This window comes from Grampus griseus (assembly GCF_964374135.1).
Source record: "Grampus griseus genome assembly, chromosome: 9".
In the NCBI taxonomy this organism is placed as follows: Eukaryota; Metazoa; Chordata; class Mammalia; order Artiodactyla; family Delphinidae; genus Grampus; species Grampus griseus.
Genome location: NC_139003.1, coordinates 11746525 through 11764806, shown reverse-complemented (window position 1 = coordinate 11764806; position 18282 = coordinate 11746525). Strand labels below are relative to the sequence as shown.

Genomic DNA, 18282 nt, shown 5'->3' with positions numbered 1-18282 from the left:
AAGAAAGGATCTAACTTGGGTCTCAGCCATTACTGTGGAACGAGTCAGAGGTCCAGCCCTGAGTGCTCTGTCACTCACGGGGAATCCACGACCGTCAGGCTTTCAGGGGGCTGCTGGCCCTCCACTTACCACTTCTCCGATTGTGATCTCACCCTACCCGGCCCCATACTGATGTGTGTCACATCCTGTGGGTGTTACAGATGCATGAGCAATAATGAGGAATTCAACGCATGGGCCCATTTTATGTTTCATTCACCATCACTGCCACCCAGAAAGCAGTATCTTTCTTACCCGATAGGTTTCCATGACATCTCATCCGGAGGTCCAATGTTCTAAAACATCTGAAGTCCTGAAATCAGAGGTGAAAGAGTTAATTCAGGGATGACCCTGGAGTCAGGAATACTGCATTCTGTGCAGCAGGCTTCACTCCACCTCACACTAGCCAGCATCCTTTCCAAACGGACCTCCTATTTATACCCTCCCCCCAACCCATCTTGTCTTCCTCCTGACAACCTCTCTCCTGTCTTCTGGACTTTTCACCCTTAGACTTTCCTCTCCCTGGTTACGGTCTCACATCCCCTCTCAGCGTCGATGACTGGTGCCCCCTCTTTGTTCACGATGCGTGCCTGTCCCTTCATGTTCATTCAAGACTCTGAGCCACGGCCCCCCAGACTCCAACTCGGCAAACTGGAGCCAACGGTTCGGGACAAGCCCCCTGGAGTACGTTTTAGAACCCACTGTACTTGTCGAGTAATTTTTTTTTTTTTAACGTTCAGGCAATGCTTTATTTAAATCACCAAAAATAAGGTTTTATAGGAAAGGAACTGTAACAAGCACACGTACAGCTGCAAATTTTCTTTTGCCATCAATATCCACTCCCTCTAAAATATTCTGGGACGACTTTTCAGTTTCCAAGCACAACTAATGTTTTATTGCTCAGCTCATCACAAGAATGAAAACGGTTTGCAAAACAATTTTGTTTAATGCTAACAAATAACTAAAAAATGCGGTTATTGCTAACAAGTAACTCCGTCTACTGAGACAGCCCAACCTACACACACTTTGGTGAACATTTCACTGTGAACACAACTGCTCTTTTCCCACCGTCACAGATGACAGGTACCGTGGCAAGGGTCAGATGCTGGAGGCCGTTCAGGCACCTAGGAAGTAATCCTTAACAGAAATAACTACGGTAGGTAAGCAGCTCAAACAAACGGGCCCACCTCTGCCACACCTGCCCCAAAGGGGGTGTCGCATTGGCTCTGCCTCTAAGGAAGGCCCACCAACTCCCTCGTTCTTTACTGGGAACCGAGAGCGCAAAGCTAGATAGAGAAGCTGTTCTTCCAGAACCATCAAAGCCTTAATAAATTGCCCTGGGGTTCTTCGTGCTGTCGTGCGCCTCACAGGCAGCAACATAGGTAGACTCTGCGAAAAAGTCATCATGGTATTCTGCTAAAAACCTCAGAAAGCGATCAAAGTGCTTCAGTAAAGCCTTCAGATTCTTCTCAGAAGAGGACATCTTTCCAAGGATTTCTGGAAGTTTCACAAACGATCGCAGCAAGGGTTGTGCCCCATAAACGTAAGAGGGTGGGGGTGGCTGGTCCCCTGGGGGGTAACTGTCGGGTACAAGTTTCCAGGAGAGGACCTCATTTATTTCATTAGTTCTTCCGCCTTCAAAGCCAGCACACACCGCACTCCCTTCCTTGCGCGGGGTCAGAGGAACAGGTGAGGATGATCTGCTGCGAACAGGTGTCTTCTCTTCCAGGTGAGGATGATCTGCTGCGAACAGGCGTCTTCTCTTCCAGGTGAGGATGATCTGCTGCGAACAGGTGTCTTCTCTTCCAGGTGAGGATGATCTGCTACGAACAGGTGTCTTCTCTTCCAGGTGCAGGCACAGCCTGGGCATGCTGGCAGACGTGTCCTGCTGCCGGCGCTTGGGCTGAGGCGAGGCGCTGCTCTCAGCCTGTCGCGATTGGCAAAGTGGCGTGTGGACCGCCTCCGAGACTGCAAGGCTTCCGGCTCGGCTTTGCGCCTTTTGGGGGTGGCCGGTTCGCCTGTGGTTCGCTGACTCTCTGTGGACTGTGGTGTGGATGGATTCAACAAAGGTGGGCTTGGAGAGACATCGTCCTGGTTCCCGTTAGTGTTTGTGGTACCTTCCTGAATCGGAAGAAAAAATTTGGATGAAGTCACCTTTTTATACTGAACTTGTTCATATGGATAGAGCAAAACCAACGGGAGAGTGTAATCGGAAGTTATTCTTTTGTTTTGTTTTGTTTTTTTAAATATATATATTTTTTAATTATTTTATTTATTGATTTCTGGCTGTGTTGGGTCTTCGTTGCTGCACGCGGGCTTTCTCTAGTCGCTGTGAGTGGGGGCTACTCTTCATTGCAGTGCGCAGGCTTCTCACTGCGGTGGCTTCTCTTGTTGCGGAGCGCGGGATCAGTAGTTGTGGCGCATGGGCTTAGTTGTTCCGTGGCATGTGGGATCTTCCCGGACCAGGGCTTGAACCCATGTCCCCTGCATTGGCAGGCGGATTCTTAACCACTGCACCACCAGGGAAGCCCCTCAAAGGTTATTCTTAATCCATCTACAATCTCCTTACAAAGGTCAACGTTCTTTTCTGCTGGGATATATTGCACATTCATGTTGGCGTGTGGCATAGCATAATAGTGACGAGGCCTCTCATTGGCTGAAAAGGCTGCATTGATAGCAAAATGCTTCACGTACGATTCCAAAATAGTTATGATGTTGGTCTGGCACGGAAGTTTCACTAACCGTTTCCTCCTGTTGATATAGTAACGATCGTCCTCAAGCTTCTTCTTCAGAACTTCAGGGGTTTCTATAGTTTTGTTCTTTCTTCCATTTCCTTTTTTGCGTGCAGCTCTGGTTCTTCCTTCACTTCAGTCTTTTCTTCAATATCACTTTCTTCACTTATTTCTTCATCTTTTTCTTCACTACTGTCATCAGAGGAACTGCTGACTGAGTTTTCAACTTTTCATTTTTTCTTCAGCAGGGAGGCTTTTTAAGAGAGTCCACACCAGGCAGCCTGCAGCCCTTCCTCTCTCTTCCTGTGCTTCTCAGGCGGGTTACAGCTTTTCTTGCCAATTTACGCTGCAATCTCTGATCTTCGTCGGTGTCACGAAGGACATGATCTTCAGCTGCCCATCTATCCCAGCTTCTGTTCCAACATTAAAATGGATCAGATATTCCGGGATCGTTCTGCCTTTTTCAACTTTCCCAACAATAACATCGACCATCTTGGCAGCCATCCAGCACTCGCGCCTTGGTGGGGTCAGGCTCGAAGCACAGCACTTCCTCCCCTGAGTGGAATTTAAATTTCATGCCCTCGCTGCCACTCGTTTGCTCATCGTGGTGGAGGGCGAGGCTCTGGGGTGGGCGGAGCGCGGGCGGTGGGGGACTTGTGGAGTAATTCTACATTCCAGGTTTTTGTTTACGATACTGCCAAATTAACATAGGTGAAGTTTAAGTTGAATGTAGAATCGACTTTTCTCTGCATCGGGGTCTTCTGCAGACCAGAGTTTCCTCGATGTAGGCTCTGTGGAAGCCCTTGTTACAGAACAAAACCTCTCTCGGGCCCAGGAGTCCTGCACCCCGTGACCCAGGCAAACTCAACTTCAGTCAGGAGATAATGAGGTGTCCCATCAAACCAGGCCAGGCGTCGCCTGAGACATTACAAGGCAGGCTGCTCAAGGCCTTGGTTGGCCATTTAGTGCGTGCTTTGCACCAGGCCACACACTGCCTATACTCGACAGTCTGGGGTCCCCGATGTGTCCTCAGTTTCCCTTACTCATTCCTGGTGAGCATTCTCACTGGCAAGAGATCCTGTTCCTCTCATTCAAGTCATTCATGCTGTAGGTTTTATAGGTCAGATTTCTGTTAAGATGTCAAATAGCAGGTATAAAAAGCCGTTGTGTCCACACAATAATCCTCTAGAGACTTGGAAGCCATCTGAAAGACCCCTCCTTGTTACACATCTTTCTCTCTCCACATCCATCTTCTCAGTTCTCCTGGCTGAGTTATTCCTATGCATTTTGGCTTCTCTTCCTACCCCAGAAAATGACTCTTAAAAAAAAAACATAACTGGGAATGCAGACGGGGGTGACGGTACCACCACCACGGTTTTTTGTAGCGATGATTCTGATCATCAGTGTCTTGGGACATGTCAAGCTTCTCAAGAGAATGAAAAAGTGGGGATGAAGAATGGGACAGAGGGATGGACAGAGTATGGACCTGAATATTCCCTTATGGTTCACTGGCCTTTACAAGGGGCGGTGACAGAGGGAGGACACAGAGGGAAACAGCAAACTGGGGCAAGCAGACCGGCCGGCAGCAAGAACTGGAGCGAAGAATGATGCAAGAGGACGACGTGTCAGGCAGCGAAAGGTCTGCGAAGACTTGAAGAGAGGCCAGAGACGCATCAGGAAGGAATCTAGGCTGAGCGTGCCCTGAACCCAGGTCTCTAAGGAAGGAGCAGGTGGGGTGGGATGGCACAAAGACCTTTAGCTCCTCCCCAAGAGGGGGGGGCAAGATGAAACCAATGCAGGGAATGGAGTCTTGTCGCCATGAGCTTCACGGCTGCCCCCAAATCAGCAATAGCACAGGTGGCAAGAAGACAAAGACAACTCGAATCATTCATCGTATTCACGCTTCACTCATTCATTCAGGAAAATATGGCTGACAGTGTTTGGTACTACCAGCGCTCTAGGAATACAGTGGTGAACAAAACAGACCCAGAACTTACAGGCAAATTGGGAAAACAGACAATAGAGAAGTTTTAAAATGACAAACTATGACCAAGTGCTATGAAGGCAATGAAAGGGGCATGACAGAGACTGGGGGGAAGGCAAGGGACTCACCCATGTAAGGTCCCATCCGCCGCCCAAGTCCAGATGCAGGATTCGGCCGTGGCAGTCGCACCCGGTGGACAACAGCGCAAGTGCAGTAGGTTGAAAGGAGCAAAGAGGTCCCTCTCACGCTTCCTGCGGGTGCAGTTGCCAAACCCGGGACCTGTGGGGCAGACCAGAGTAGACAGAATCAACACAACACCAGGGTGGAGACAACTCACCCTGCTCGGGCCCCTTTCTCTGTACTCCCTTCGTCCTGCTATCCAGGCACTCCTGGCTGGAAGATCTGAACCCAAAACGCACTGGGAAAAGTGGAAGCTTCCAGCTCTCCTCAGTGCTGACGCTGTGCTCCAGCAGGCTTGAATACAGCACGACAGCAGGTCTGAAGGAGCAGCTGCCTCCCCTGGGGACTTGGGAGCATCCTCAGTTTGAGAGATGTGAGCTCCAGGGTGCAGGCAGGCAACTGCGAGGCCACAGGGGCCTCCCGGGGAGCTGTGACCGCTCTCTCTCCCTCTGCTGTCCCCTCTGGGCACGGGACTCAGAGCAGCCCAACAGCCCTGCGATCTGGGCTCTGGGGCGAGGCAGAGAGGGAGGAGGGGGCAAAGCAATGGGCACCAGTTGCTTTAGACACAGACAACTCAGGAGCGAAGACAATGAGCTAAGAAATCTCTTCATCTCTGGTCAACCCAGAGGGAAAAACTGGATCCAACTGTCTTCTTTTCTTATAAACTGGGAATGAGAGAGATGCTGAAGTACTAAAAACATCTCTTTTAGAATAAAAGGAATCACCAGGACCTGAGCATCAAGATATCGGGGAGGTTTACTCTCCTGCCAAGAACGACCTTCGGAGCATCTTCTCCCAGGGCTTCAGTTTGCCCACTTAAGCAGGGGGCATGAGTCCTAAATGCACGTGTCTGAGTTGGTACCGGGAGGAGAGGAATCCATGATGAAGGGATCATGGTCATGCTTAGCAGAGAAAAGGTATCAACTGAAACCAGAGTGAGACATTGAGGACGTGCTTACAATTATGAAATAGTAATTATACATGCACACATGTACTATTTATAATTTTGTATATCACATAAGTTTATGAAGAAATGAAAAAATATTGCAAAGACACATTTTAATAGAGGTAGAATTCCATCCTTGTGAAAACCCAAACCAAAGGCATCTTGTACTTCTTTATCAGCAAGACCAGCTTCCCTGACTTCACCAACCCAAGGACACGCATCACCTCTACTGCTTAAGGATCCGGGGAATTACATACTTCTTCTTCCTTGTTCCTGATCTCTCTCACAGCAATAACACCTTTATCATGTGCTTCCCACAGGCACTGTCTCATCTGAGTCACTAAACAACCCCGTGAAGCAGCTGTTATTGGCGTCTTCATTTCCTCGCTGATGGTACAAAGGAAGCCGTTACTCTAGGATGCATCTAGGTGGTAGCACCTGGGTTTGAACCCCAAAGAGCAGAGAACAAGTGATCTTTGATTTGTGTACTTTAGACTTTTGTAGACATGACCTTGCCCACACTCATACCTAACTCACCTTTAACATTGCCAAGTTCATAGATCTGCAGATCTATGAACATTTCAAGTTATCTCATACAGCATCCCGTGCCACGTAACAGTTCAGTTTTGTCTGTGCAATTATTTAAGTATTTTAATGGGAAGATAATAAAAGGAGAACATGGAAAACTGAAAAGTGATGATGCCTGTGATTAAAAAAAAGTATACATCTCATAAATGTAATCAAGTAAAGCCATGTTGAGAAACATTGGGCATAGTAAGGGTGGAGCATTTTTGGCTTCCATCCAAAGCTGCTTGACTCTATGTTCAAAGAAGAAAGAACAAAATTAAATAACATTAAAAAAATCCTGGAATGCATAATGTAACCAGATACATCAGCTGATAGATCAGCCAGAAATAGTTTGAGAGTAGGGGTGTCTTTTTTGGTGGAATTCATCAGTAGAGGTAGAAAGGGAAGAAAACATCACACTAAAGATGTGATGAGATGAACACAGGAAAGGCCAGAAACGTGTCTCATTGGATTCAGTAACTAAGCTAAGCTTACTCTGTCACCAAGTCTCCTCACACGAAGCTAAAGTCCTTCTGTCACCCGAGCAGTGTGTTAACTTCTATTACTTGGGCTAATTGCTATGCAGGTGGAGCCCAGTAAGAAGGAACAGGCGCCTAAGATTGCACATTGTGAAAAGAACACACCACCTACTCCCTAACTTCCCAAGTGTTAGAAATCAGAAGCATAGCTAAGGAGAAGCAGGATTACACTTCCCTGAGACCAGGCAACCAAGTGTGGGGGGGTGTCTAACAGCATTTTATGAAGGGAAATGGGTAGATATGATGGCTGTTAAGGCCACGATGGAAAGATAACACATGGTGCAGAGTGAAGGCGAGATCATGAGTCATGCCCACGGGAAGGCTTCTCTGTGTTTGCTACCCTGCAACCAAAGACTGGAGACCACCCTCAGCCCCACCCTCATATATGGGAAGAGCTACTGAGAAGTCGTTTAGGATTTCCTATTCCATTTCATCACAAAATCAGGGTAGTTTTCAATCCTGGTACTTAACTTGCACTGGACTTATTTTCTTTCTCCAACTTTCCTCAATTACATCCCTGGTGATACACTTCTCTTATTCCAGGATTCCTTGGACTTTCCTGGAAGAACCAAAAAGGAACCTCCTGTTTTTCCACTATTAGGTTTTTACATATATCCAGAAGATACTGTTTGGTTACCCCTAATATCCCATCCTATGCCTCAAATGAGACAGCTCTGAGTTGCAGGTAATGATGAAATTGTTGATTTCTCATTTGGAATCGTACTTTGGAGTCCACTGTTGAGAATTAGAATTCCAGGCAAGACTTCCCACTCTTGCCTTTTATTCTTCATTCTCCATCCTCTATTCAAAACTCTTCTGTTGGGGCTTCCCTGGTGGTACAGTGGTTGAGAGTCTGCCTGCCGATGAGGGGGACGCGGGTTCGTGCCCCGGTCCGGGAGGGTCCCGCATGCCGCGGAGCGGCTGGGCCCGTGAGCCACGGCCGCTGGGCCTGTGCGTCTGGAGCCTGGGCTCCACGACGGGGGACGCTGCAGCTGTGAGAGGCCCGCGTATCGCAAAAAAAAAACAAAAAAACAAAAAAAACCTTCTGTTTCCATTTGGCTTATCTTCTCTTGGTCCCCTAATCACCCTTTTTGCTCTTTAACTCCCCATAACCTGACATAGAATAGCTCTACCCATCCAAAGATCTGGTTTACAGAGTACGTTCCCCATAGATCTGTGGGAGAAACAGTCCAAGCTTGGTGAACATCTACTTTCATAATAAATTTACATAAGAATTCTGGGGGGGGAAAAACACAGTACATCTATCTCAAAGGCTGATTCCAGGATACAGTCCCATGAACATTTGTCTAAGCTCTGGAAGATAAGATCTGAAGGCAGAATTTAAAGGAAATATGACAGCCATGCTTCTGTGAGATATCTGTCGTTTTCTACAATTCTCATCCTTTTGCCCAACCTATGGGAAAAATACGTTTTTCATGCTGGAGCTGCAAATACCTCATTAAGTTCATGAGCACTTAAATATGGTCATGGGCACAACTATCATCACTTTAATGTTCAAATGATAAAGTGTAACAAAAATGGAGAGGGTTTTGAAGCCCCAAATCATTTTTTTCTTTATATTTTTTAACATCTTTATTGGAGCATAATTGCTTTACAATGGTGTGTTAGTTTCTGCTTTATAACAAAGTGAATCAGCTATACATATACATATATCCCCATATCTCCTCCCTCTTGCGTCTCTCTCCCACCCTCCCTACCCCACCCCTCTAGGTGGATACAAAGCACCGAGCTGATCTCCCTGTGCTATGCGGCTGCTTCCCACTAGCTATCTGTTTTACATTTGGTAGTGTATATATGTCCATGCCACTCTCTCACTTCATCCCAGCTTACCCTTCCCCCTCCCCCCCCAAATCATTTATAAGCAATTTTGTAACATATTTTGCTTGTATCTAGAAGCTGTGAGTGATCCATCTGAGGCTAAAGAAATGGTGGTAGAGAGAGAATGAGGTGAGGTGGAGAAATTGCGGGAGTGGGGAATGTTTAAAGAAACTGGGTTTAGAAAGTCATCACAAGGAACACAAGAAGAGCTGAAAAAAGTGGAGGTGCTGCGATAATCATCCCACAAGAAAAATATCAAAGATAGAACAAGAGGATAGATGAAGAAATACTACCAAAGAGATTCTGCTTCATGCTAAGGCAAGACATTTGGCAAATCAAATGTAAGTAACTGTTCTGAGTGCCCAGATTCTGAAGAGATGCTGCTCAAAAATCCAAGGAAAAGGGCTTCCCTGGTGGCGCAGTGGTTGAGAGTCCGCCTGCCGATGCAGGGGACACGGGTTCGTGCCCCGGTCCGGGAAGATCCCACATGCCGCGGAGCGGCTGGGCCCGTGAGCCATGGCCGCTGAGCCTGCGCGTCCGGAGCCTGTGCTCCGCAATGGGAGAGGCCGCAACAGTGAGAGGCCCGCGTACCGCAAAAAAAAAAAAAAAAAAAAAAAATCCAAGGAAAAGTCTGAGGGCAAAGCTTATGGATGGATTTGCAGCTCCAGCAGGAAAAACGTATTTTTCTCATAGATTTGGGAGGAGGAGGAGAAGGCTAGAAAAAAAGAGAGTGAAAGCAACAGAGAGAGAAATAACATTAACAGGTAAACAAGCTCTTCCTGAGTGTGAGTGATTTCCTGACTTAAAAAAATGACCCCAAACCATGCTAAAGGAAGAATGAAATCAGGGAGTCCACCAGTGATTGTCTGCCTCTTCAAGCTTACACTTAGTAAAGACAAGGCGCCTGTAATTAATCTCAACTGTATGTAATCTCTGCTTACATTTGCCTTAAGCTGTTTTACCTGCGAGCAGATTCTGAGCTTGTTGCACTTCCTGGGGGTTGGTGGATGGTTAGATAAACCGTAAATAAGAGAAACGGAGACAGTCAGGAATTACAGGATATTTGTTTTAGAAAAAGAATATCACCCTCTGATGTCATCCCCCTTCCTACTGTATAGGCAATAGAAAAATGTCCCAAAGCTGATGGGGTGAAAACTCTGCCTGGAAGAGAATCTTGAATTTGGGCCCACTCAAGGAGAGTTTGGTCACTTTCTGGCCTCCTTGGAGGGGAATACTTGGTAGGTGGGTGAATGTGAAACCAAAGGGTAGTTATCAGATCCATTAAACTGTAACTTGCTTAATAAATAATGAGCTGGAACCTGCCTTCACTGATCAAGCTCGCTTTAACTGCTGCTACAAAAGCCTTGCATGTCCTTCAAGCATCATGTAGCCTAAACAATAAGCTGTTTGTCCAAGTTGTTTTCCAGGAACTTGGAGTCAGCTGCGTCCAGTTCAAGTTTGGCCGGTTGAAGCTGGTTGGAACCACTGAGCCTCCAACTGGGCATGCGTGGGTGCCCGTCTCGGTGACCTTTTGACTTTAGAGGGCCAACAATTCCACACTCAGAACATGCTAATGCCACCATTTTCTAAACATGCACACCGTGAAGAATCCTGTAGCTTAGTTGCACCTGCACAGAACGACCATTATGAAACTGAGTCCTAGGACTAGTTTATAATTAAAGCCAATGCTTGGATTTATACTCTTGTTCCTGTCGTTCCTCTTTTGTTCCCTTTTGTCCTAGCCCGTGCCTGTTTGATCACGTTTGCCTAATCCGTAAGGAGTAATGAATGTCAGGTGTCTTGAGACACAGCTTTCTGATAAGCATCCCTGTTTATGTGCTGTTCTGAGTTATCTTTCAGAGTCAGGTTACCTGCACAGATTACGTAGGGTCAGACCTCAGGTCATGGACCAGTAGACCAAAAACACGTAACAGATGAAGAAATAGCACAAGAAGATGACTGATCACTAGCTTTTTTGTTCTTCCCCTTTAAAACCCTTGACACAAAGACCAGAACGGAGTGGATCTGAGCCTCCCACTCCCTCACTTGGCGCCCTGCAATAAAATCCTTACTTTGCTGCAAACTCCTGCTGTCAAGACTGCAGCTCTCTGTGCCACGGGCACGTGAGCCCTTAGCTCGGTTTCCATTATCTCAAATTTTTCTTATTTCTAATCACTCTTCCCCACATTCTCCATGCCTCAGCTCTAGCCCATAAATATCACGAGCCCCTCACCTTCGGGGAGGAAGATTTGAGATTTGTTCTCCTGTCTTCTCACTTGGCTACCTCGTGAATAAACCCTTTCTCTGCTGCAAACCTCGGTGTCTCAGCATTTGACTTGCTGCACATCGAGCAAATGAAACTCGTCCAGTAACAAGTGTATGGTTGAGAATTCCCTTAGGAATCTGGGGGGCTTGGGGGATGGTGGAGATGGGCCCATAAATGGGTACAATATCTATGCTCTGTCTCTCACGAGACTAATTACTCTCACTTTGTGCGGACTTAGAATCTAAAGAAGTAAGTGGAAGCAATGATCTCCTCTGAGATGGAACACACCTTTTTTTTTTAACTTTTTATTTTATATTGGAGTATAGCCGATTAACAATGTTGTGATAGTTTCAGGGGCACAGCAAAGCAACGACTCAGCCATACATATACATGTATACGTTCTCCCCCAGACTCCCCTCCCATCCAGGCTGCCACATAACATTGAGCATAGTTCCCTGCGCTATACAGTAGGTCCTTGTTTGTTATCCTTTTTAAATATAGCAGTGATTTTTTTTTTTTTTTTTTTTTTTTTTTGCGGTACGCGGGCCTCTCACTGTTGTGGCTCCTCCCATTGCGGAGCACAGGCTCCGGAAGCGCAGGCTCAGCGGCGTGGCTCACGGGCCCAGCCGCTCCGCGGCACGTGGCATCTTCCCGGACCGGGGCACGAACCCGCGTCCCCTGCATTGGCAGGCGGACTCCCAACCACTGCGCCACCAGGGAAGCCCAGCAGTGACTTTTTTTAACTTAGGAATTTCCCACTTCCTCACCTTGCCTTTCACCTCTTACAGTCCTCAGGCATTCTTTCTCATGCTCACATCACAACAGGTCTTCTTTTGTCCCAATTTCTGAGCTCAGATAGCACTCCTTTTCTCTACCTCCTTTCTATGTGTCCAAACTACCCAAGTCAAGACCAAGATGCATAAGAGTAATGGTAGTTATGGTGTCTAACAAGAGAAAAGAAAAACAGTTTCTTTTAGAAATAATTTGTGCTTTTTTCTTCTGATTACCAAAAGATAGAAATAAAAATTGCCTGTTATCCATCTACCCAAAGAAAATGAGAGTCACCATTTTGGAAAATCATAGCTTTTGAACCAAATTCAAAATGCCAGGTCTGAGAAATCATCCCACAGCCCTGTACGCATGCATAGAAGAGCTCTTCAGAGAACCAGGAAATTTCCCATCTCTGTCCTCATTCTCTGTTTATTAATCTATTTTTTCCAACTTTCAACATAGGACACTCTTTTTTCTAGGTTCAATTTATTGTTCTTCAGTTTTGCTTCATTACAAGTGTTGTATTCAAAAACAGAATATGTTTTCAGTTCAGTTTTAAGCTTATTTAGCCCTAAGACTTTTGTTGGAAACTTCATCCCATTCTTCTCTGGGGAGGTGTGGTATAAATTAAAGAAGAAACGTACACACTTTTTTAGCAAATTTTTTCCTTTCATGAAATTTGGAATGCCTGTTTATTATTCCTCATTCTTTGATAATTTATTTCGTATTCTTTTGACAGTTCACCTAGCCAGATCGAGAACCATTTTTGGTTGGACTAGGAAAGCAACTCAGAAGATGTTACGGTAAAGAAGTAGCGTTGAAACTCTGCCACAGCTACTACAGATTATAGACTAAATTTCTTATCAACTTCCTCATCTTTCTTGCTGCTACCTCTAAATAAAATGATGCATCTGTAGGGGCCATACCCCCAAGCTTCAGCCTGCCTCACAAAACCCTGTAGTCCCTCTACCTTTCAGGTGCCTGGTTAGAAATAATGAATTGTGGAGTTAGAGAATGGTGGAAGAGGACACAATCTGAATGGCCCAGCTAACTGATAGAATTATAATTTATAGACTTGATCTGTAACTTAAATACCCACAGTTCTGAGTTCTTAATGACAACGATGAAAGAAAGTCATTGGAGTGGAGTTCAGGAAGAAGTCAATGGGGTTGAGAAGATCACTAGAGGCCAAGGTGTTGAATGGATTATCCACAGACATACTCATTACCTGGAATGATGGCATAACAGGGGGTGAGAAAGATAATTCCCAGCCAGAAGCCAAAGTCTTCGCTGATGTCTGGGAGAGCAACAGGTTACAGGGAGGAGTGATAAAGGAGAATATAATGAATGAAATTAGCCCCAAAGTAGCAGAGATAATCAAATTTAAAAGACTAAACTCAGACATCATCTTTTCCAAGAAGAAAGCACCGACTCCACCTCCACTTATTGCACTAAATGAATCTTTGAATGTCTGCATGGCACTCTGTGAAAATTTCTACTGTATTATACGCCAAGTGGTGTCCATTAGGTTACATCTCTCTTAATTATGATCTTTCCTGGTAACTCGTACACAGAAGGCGCTGACTAAAAATTTGTTAAATCGAACTCTTCTACTATACTGTACTGCCTCCATCTAGTGTGATTAATGTTCACGCCTCGCCTATTCCATGATGCTCAACCTAATTAGAATTAGCAGAGAGAATGTTGGATTGAGCATTATAGGTTATTTATCACTGTAAATGTTAAAAAGCATGAGTGTTAAAGTCGGAGAGCCCTGGGTGGCTTTACAAAGTCAAATCCTGACTTCACAATTTAGGCAACCTCTTTGAGCCTCCCTTCCCTTCTCTGTAGAAGTGGAGAAAATAAACACACCACAAGAATGTTGCATACATTAAAAGTAATTTGCACTGTAATATGTATACAATTACCTAACAAGGTGCATTACATACAGTAGGGTTTTCTTTCTCTGTCTCTTTTTCTCTGTTTCCCTCTCTCTCTTCTCACACTCCTGAATTTGAGCGTGGTCTTGCGACTTGCTTGGACCAGGCACATATGAATAGAAATGTCGTGACTCAATCATGGTGCACACGTTTAAGAGACTCCATGTTCTATCCCCCTACCACATTAACTAAGGAAACATGTAATTGTATTGAGATGCACAAGAAAGGCACCTAGAATCTTGAGCCATATCCGTACAGAAGATAGCTGCCCTGGACTCATGGTAGATTTTGCATAGTGAGAGACTCTGGGTGTGTTAATCCACTCCTATTTCTATTACGTTTGTTACTAGAGCATCATCTAGCCTATTACGTAATATACCTTTGAACTTTGCCTTCTCTGAAAGCTCCTCTATCCTTTTGGGAAGTAGCCCTATGTTAATACTTTAGCATGAATAGTAGAGGACAGCTATCAGAAGAATCTTTTGCTGATAGCTACGGTGTTGCAACTGCATCTCTAAATATAATCTTATCTTTCTTAAAGTCCTCCTGTTTCTACTAGCAAAGATGCTAGTAGAAACAGGGCACTGTTACAGAATATTGTTCTATTATGATTATGTTTCTGATTTAGCTTCCTTTTTCTATGAAAAAGAACGAGAACTGATGCTAGCTCCCTGACCAAAAAAATCAACCTGGAAAACACTACAGAAGAACTCAATGGACATATTAGAAATTTACTATTTTAGAAAAAAAATATTTTAATTTCTAAATAAAACAGTATTTATTTCTACTTATTATTTTAATATTGCTGAAATAATTTAATATGTATAGATATTGCATTTATTTCATTAAAATTAACAATTTGTTCATTTAATTAGTATTTATTTAACAATTAGGTTTTTTTAGACATAAAAAAATAAAGAAACCAAAATAAAAAGCTCAGCAGATGAGCTCATCAGCAGAATGGAGGCAACAGAGGAACGAAGCAGTGAACTGGAAAACAGAACAAAAAAGAAAATGGACAGAAAAAAAATGAACAGAGCTGTGGACACAGATAAAGCAGTGCTGAAAGGGAAATTTATACCTAAGGGAAATTTATACTAAAATGTATACACCAGAAAAGAGAAAAAGTCCTAAATCAATCATCTAAGCTCCCACCTTAAGAACATAAAAAAAGAACCTGCTGTATAGCACAGGGAACGCCACTTCACTTCGCTGCACAGTAGAAACTAGCACAACATTGTAAAACAACTATACCCCAATTAAAAGAAAAATGTTTTTTGAAAAAAAAAAGAAAAAACTAAAAGTTTCATTTCCAGAATAAAGAACTCCTAAAACTCAACAACAAATAGACAGGACAATTAAAAATGAGCACAGGGAGATCAGCTCCGTGCTTTGTGACCGCCTGGAGGGGTGGGATAGGGAGGATGGGAGGGAGGGAGACGCAAGAGGGAAGAGATACGGGAACATATGTATATGTATAACTGATTCACTTTCTTATAAAGCAGAAACTAACACACCATTGTAAAGCAATTATACTCTAATAAAGAAGTAAAAAAAAAAAAATGAGCACACGACTTGAATAGACTCCTAAGTTTTATATTGTGTGTGGTTCTGAGTAGCATGATGGAAAAAACAAAAAAAGAACCTAGAAAAAGAAAAGTAAAATAAACCCAAAGCAAAAGAAGAAATGAAATAATAAACCAAAAGCATAAATAAATAAAATTGAAAACAGAAAAGCAGTAGAGAACATCAATGAAAAGAAGATCTGGTTCTTTGAAAACATCAATAAAATTGGCAAATTTCTAAAAATGCAGACAATAAAAAGAGAAGACATAATTACCAGTATTAGGAACGAAGCAACAGATATCACTATGGACACTGAAGACTTACAAGGATAATAAGAAAATACTACGAACAACTCTACACACATAAATTTGACAATTTATACAAGATAGACCTCTTCCAAACTAGCACAACTCACACAATACAAAATAGGTGTGAATTCTGAATACCCAATTACTATTAAGGAAGTTGAAGTCATAATTTTAAAACTCTCCAAAAAGAAACTTTCAGGCCCAGATGGTTTAACTGGATAATTCTACCAAAAATTTAGAGAAGAATTAATATCAGTTCTATACAGCCTCATTCAGAAAGTAGATGGAAAGGGGATATGTCTCAATGCACTCTAGGAAGCTAATATTACCCTAATACTAAAACCAGGTAAAGACAGTGCAAGAAAACCATAAACTAATATCCTTCATGAACATATACTCAAAAATCCCTAACAAAATATTAGCAAAGAGAATTGAGCAATATGTAAAAAGAATTATCAAAATGACCAAGTGGGGAATTATTCCAGTGATATCAGAGAGATTCAATATTCAAAAATCAATGTAACCTACCGCATTAACAAGCTAAAAAAGAAAAATGACATCAACCAGTGCAGAAAAAAGCATTTGACAAATTCAACACTCATTTATAATAAGAACTCTCAAAAAAATAGAAACAGAGGGGAAACTACCTCAACCTGATGAAGTGCATCTGCAGGAAAAAAACCTGTAGCTAACATTGTGTTTAATGGTGAAAGACTGAATGCTTTGCCCTTAAGACTGGGAATAAGGCACAGATGTCTGCTCTCATTACTCTTATTCAACATAGCACCAAATACAAGTTCTAACCAATACAAAAAGGCAATAAAAGGCATTTATGTCATAAATGAATAAATTAAAATGCTCTTACTTGCAAATGACATATTTGTCTATGTACAACTCTTAAGAAATCTTCCCCCAAAGCCTACCTAGAACTAAAAAGTGAGTTCAGAGGTTGCAGGATACAAGATAAATATGCAAATATCAATTATATTTTATATGCTAGCAGTGAACACATAGAAGATACTGAAATTTAAAATCTAATACCATGTACAATTTCTTAAAAAAGTAAAATACATAGGTGTAAATCTAACAAAATACGTATAGGAATTGTATGCTGAAAACTACATAATACTGATGAAAAGAATCAAGAGATCTAAACAAATAGAAAGACAGGCATGTGAGTGGATGGGAAGTCTCAGCATCGTAAACATGTCAATTCTTCTCAAATTGGTATACAGATTTAGCACAACTCTTATCAAATTTCCAGCAAGATTTTTTATAGATATCAACAAGATTATTCTAAAATTTACATGGAAATGCAAAGGAATTAGAAAAGCGCCAACAATTCTGGAAAAGAATAAAGTGGCAGGAAATGTTCTACCCAATTTCAAGACTTGTTATATAGTTACAATAATCAAGACTATGTGGTATTGGCATTCAGGTAGACACACAGATAAATGGAACAGAACAGATAACCCAGAAATAGATCCATACAAATATGTCCAACCGATTTTTCACAAAGGTGCAAAAGCAATTTAATGAAGGAAAGATAGCTTTTTCAACTAATAGTGCTGGAGAAATTGGACATTCATAGATTTAAAAAAAACAAAAACAAAAAACCTTTAGAACCCTGACCCAAGTCCCATACCTTGTACAAAAATTTACTCAAAATGGATCATAGACAAATATAAAACATAAAACTATAAAACTCATAGAAAAAAAGTATAGGAGAAAATTTTTTCAGGAGCTAGGGCTAGGCATAAAGAGGCCTCAAACTTGACATGGAAAGCAAAATCCATAAAGAGAAAATTGGATAAATTGGACTTCATCGAAATTTATAATTTTACTCTGGAAACTAATCTGTTAAGAGGATGAAAAGTCAAACTCTAGACTAGAAAAAATATTTGCAAACTAAACATCAAAAAAAGGCTATATCTAGAATATATAAAGAGCTCTCAAACCCAACATTAGAAATACAAAAAATCCAATTAGAGAGCGAGCAAAAAACAAGAAAAGGCATTTAATCAAAAAGGATATAAAGATAGAACAAAAAGCACATGAAAAGATGTTCAACATCATTAGCCACTGGGAAAATGGAAGCACAATCAGATATAACCCATCATACATTTACTTATCAGAATACCTAAAATAAAAATAGTGACAACACTATATGCTGGTGAGGATGTGGTGAAACTGGATCACCCATACATTGCTGGTGGGAAGGTAAAAAGCTATAGCCATTATTGAATAAAATAAGGGTTACAGCACAAGGGTTACATTATAAGGGTTGAACACAAGCACTGTAATACCACAACAGTTGATCTGATAACCAGGTCACCTACTAAATGACTAACAGGCGTGATGTGTTGGACAAAGGGATGATTCACATCTTGTCAGATGGAGCAAAATTTGCTCACCCTACTCAGAACAATGCATAATTTAAAACTTATAAATTGTTTATTTCTGGAATTTTCCACTTAATATTTTAGACCAACATGTCAACCAAATAGGCCATGGGTAACAAATCATAGAAAGCAAAACTGTACGCAGGGGTTGGGGGGGCGGTTACTGTATGGTTTTTTAAGATGTTACCATTGGGCGAAACTGGGTT

General features: G+C 42.7%; 1 pseudogene across 1 annotated transcript; it reads right to left on the bottom strand.

Annotated features, from left to right (window-relative positions):
* Window positions 1–1360: 1360 nt before the first annotated feature.
* Window positions 1361–2866, bottom strand: LOC309826932 (MSL complex subunit 3B-like; annotated as a pseudogene). Its single transcript has 2 exons — window positions 2557–2866; window positions 1361–2257 (listed from the first exon to the last, which is right to left on the bottom strand). The product of its transcript is annotated as an MSL complex subunit 3B-like (transcript).
* Window positions 2867–18282: the final 15416 nt, after the last annotated feature.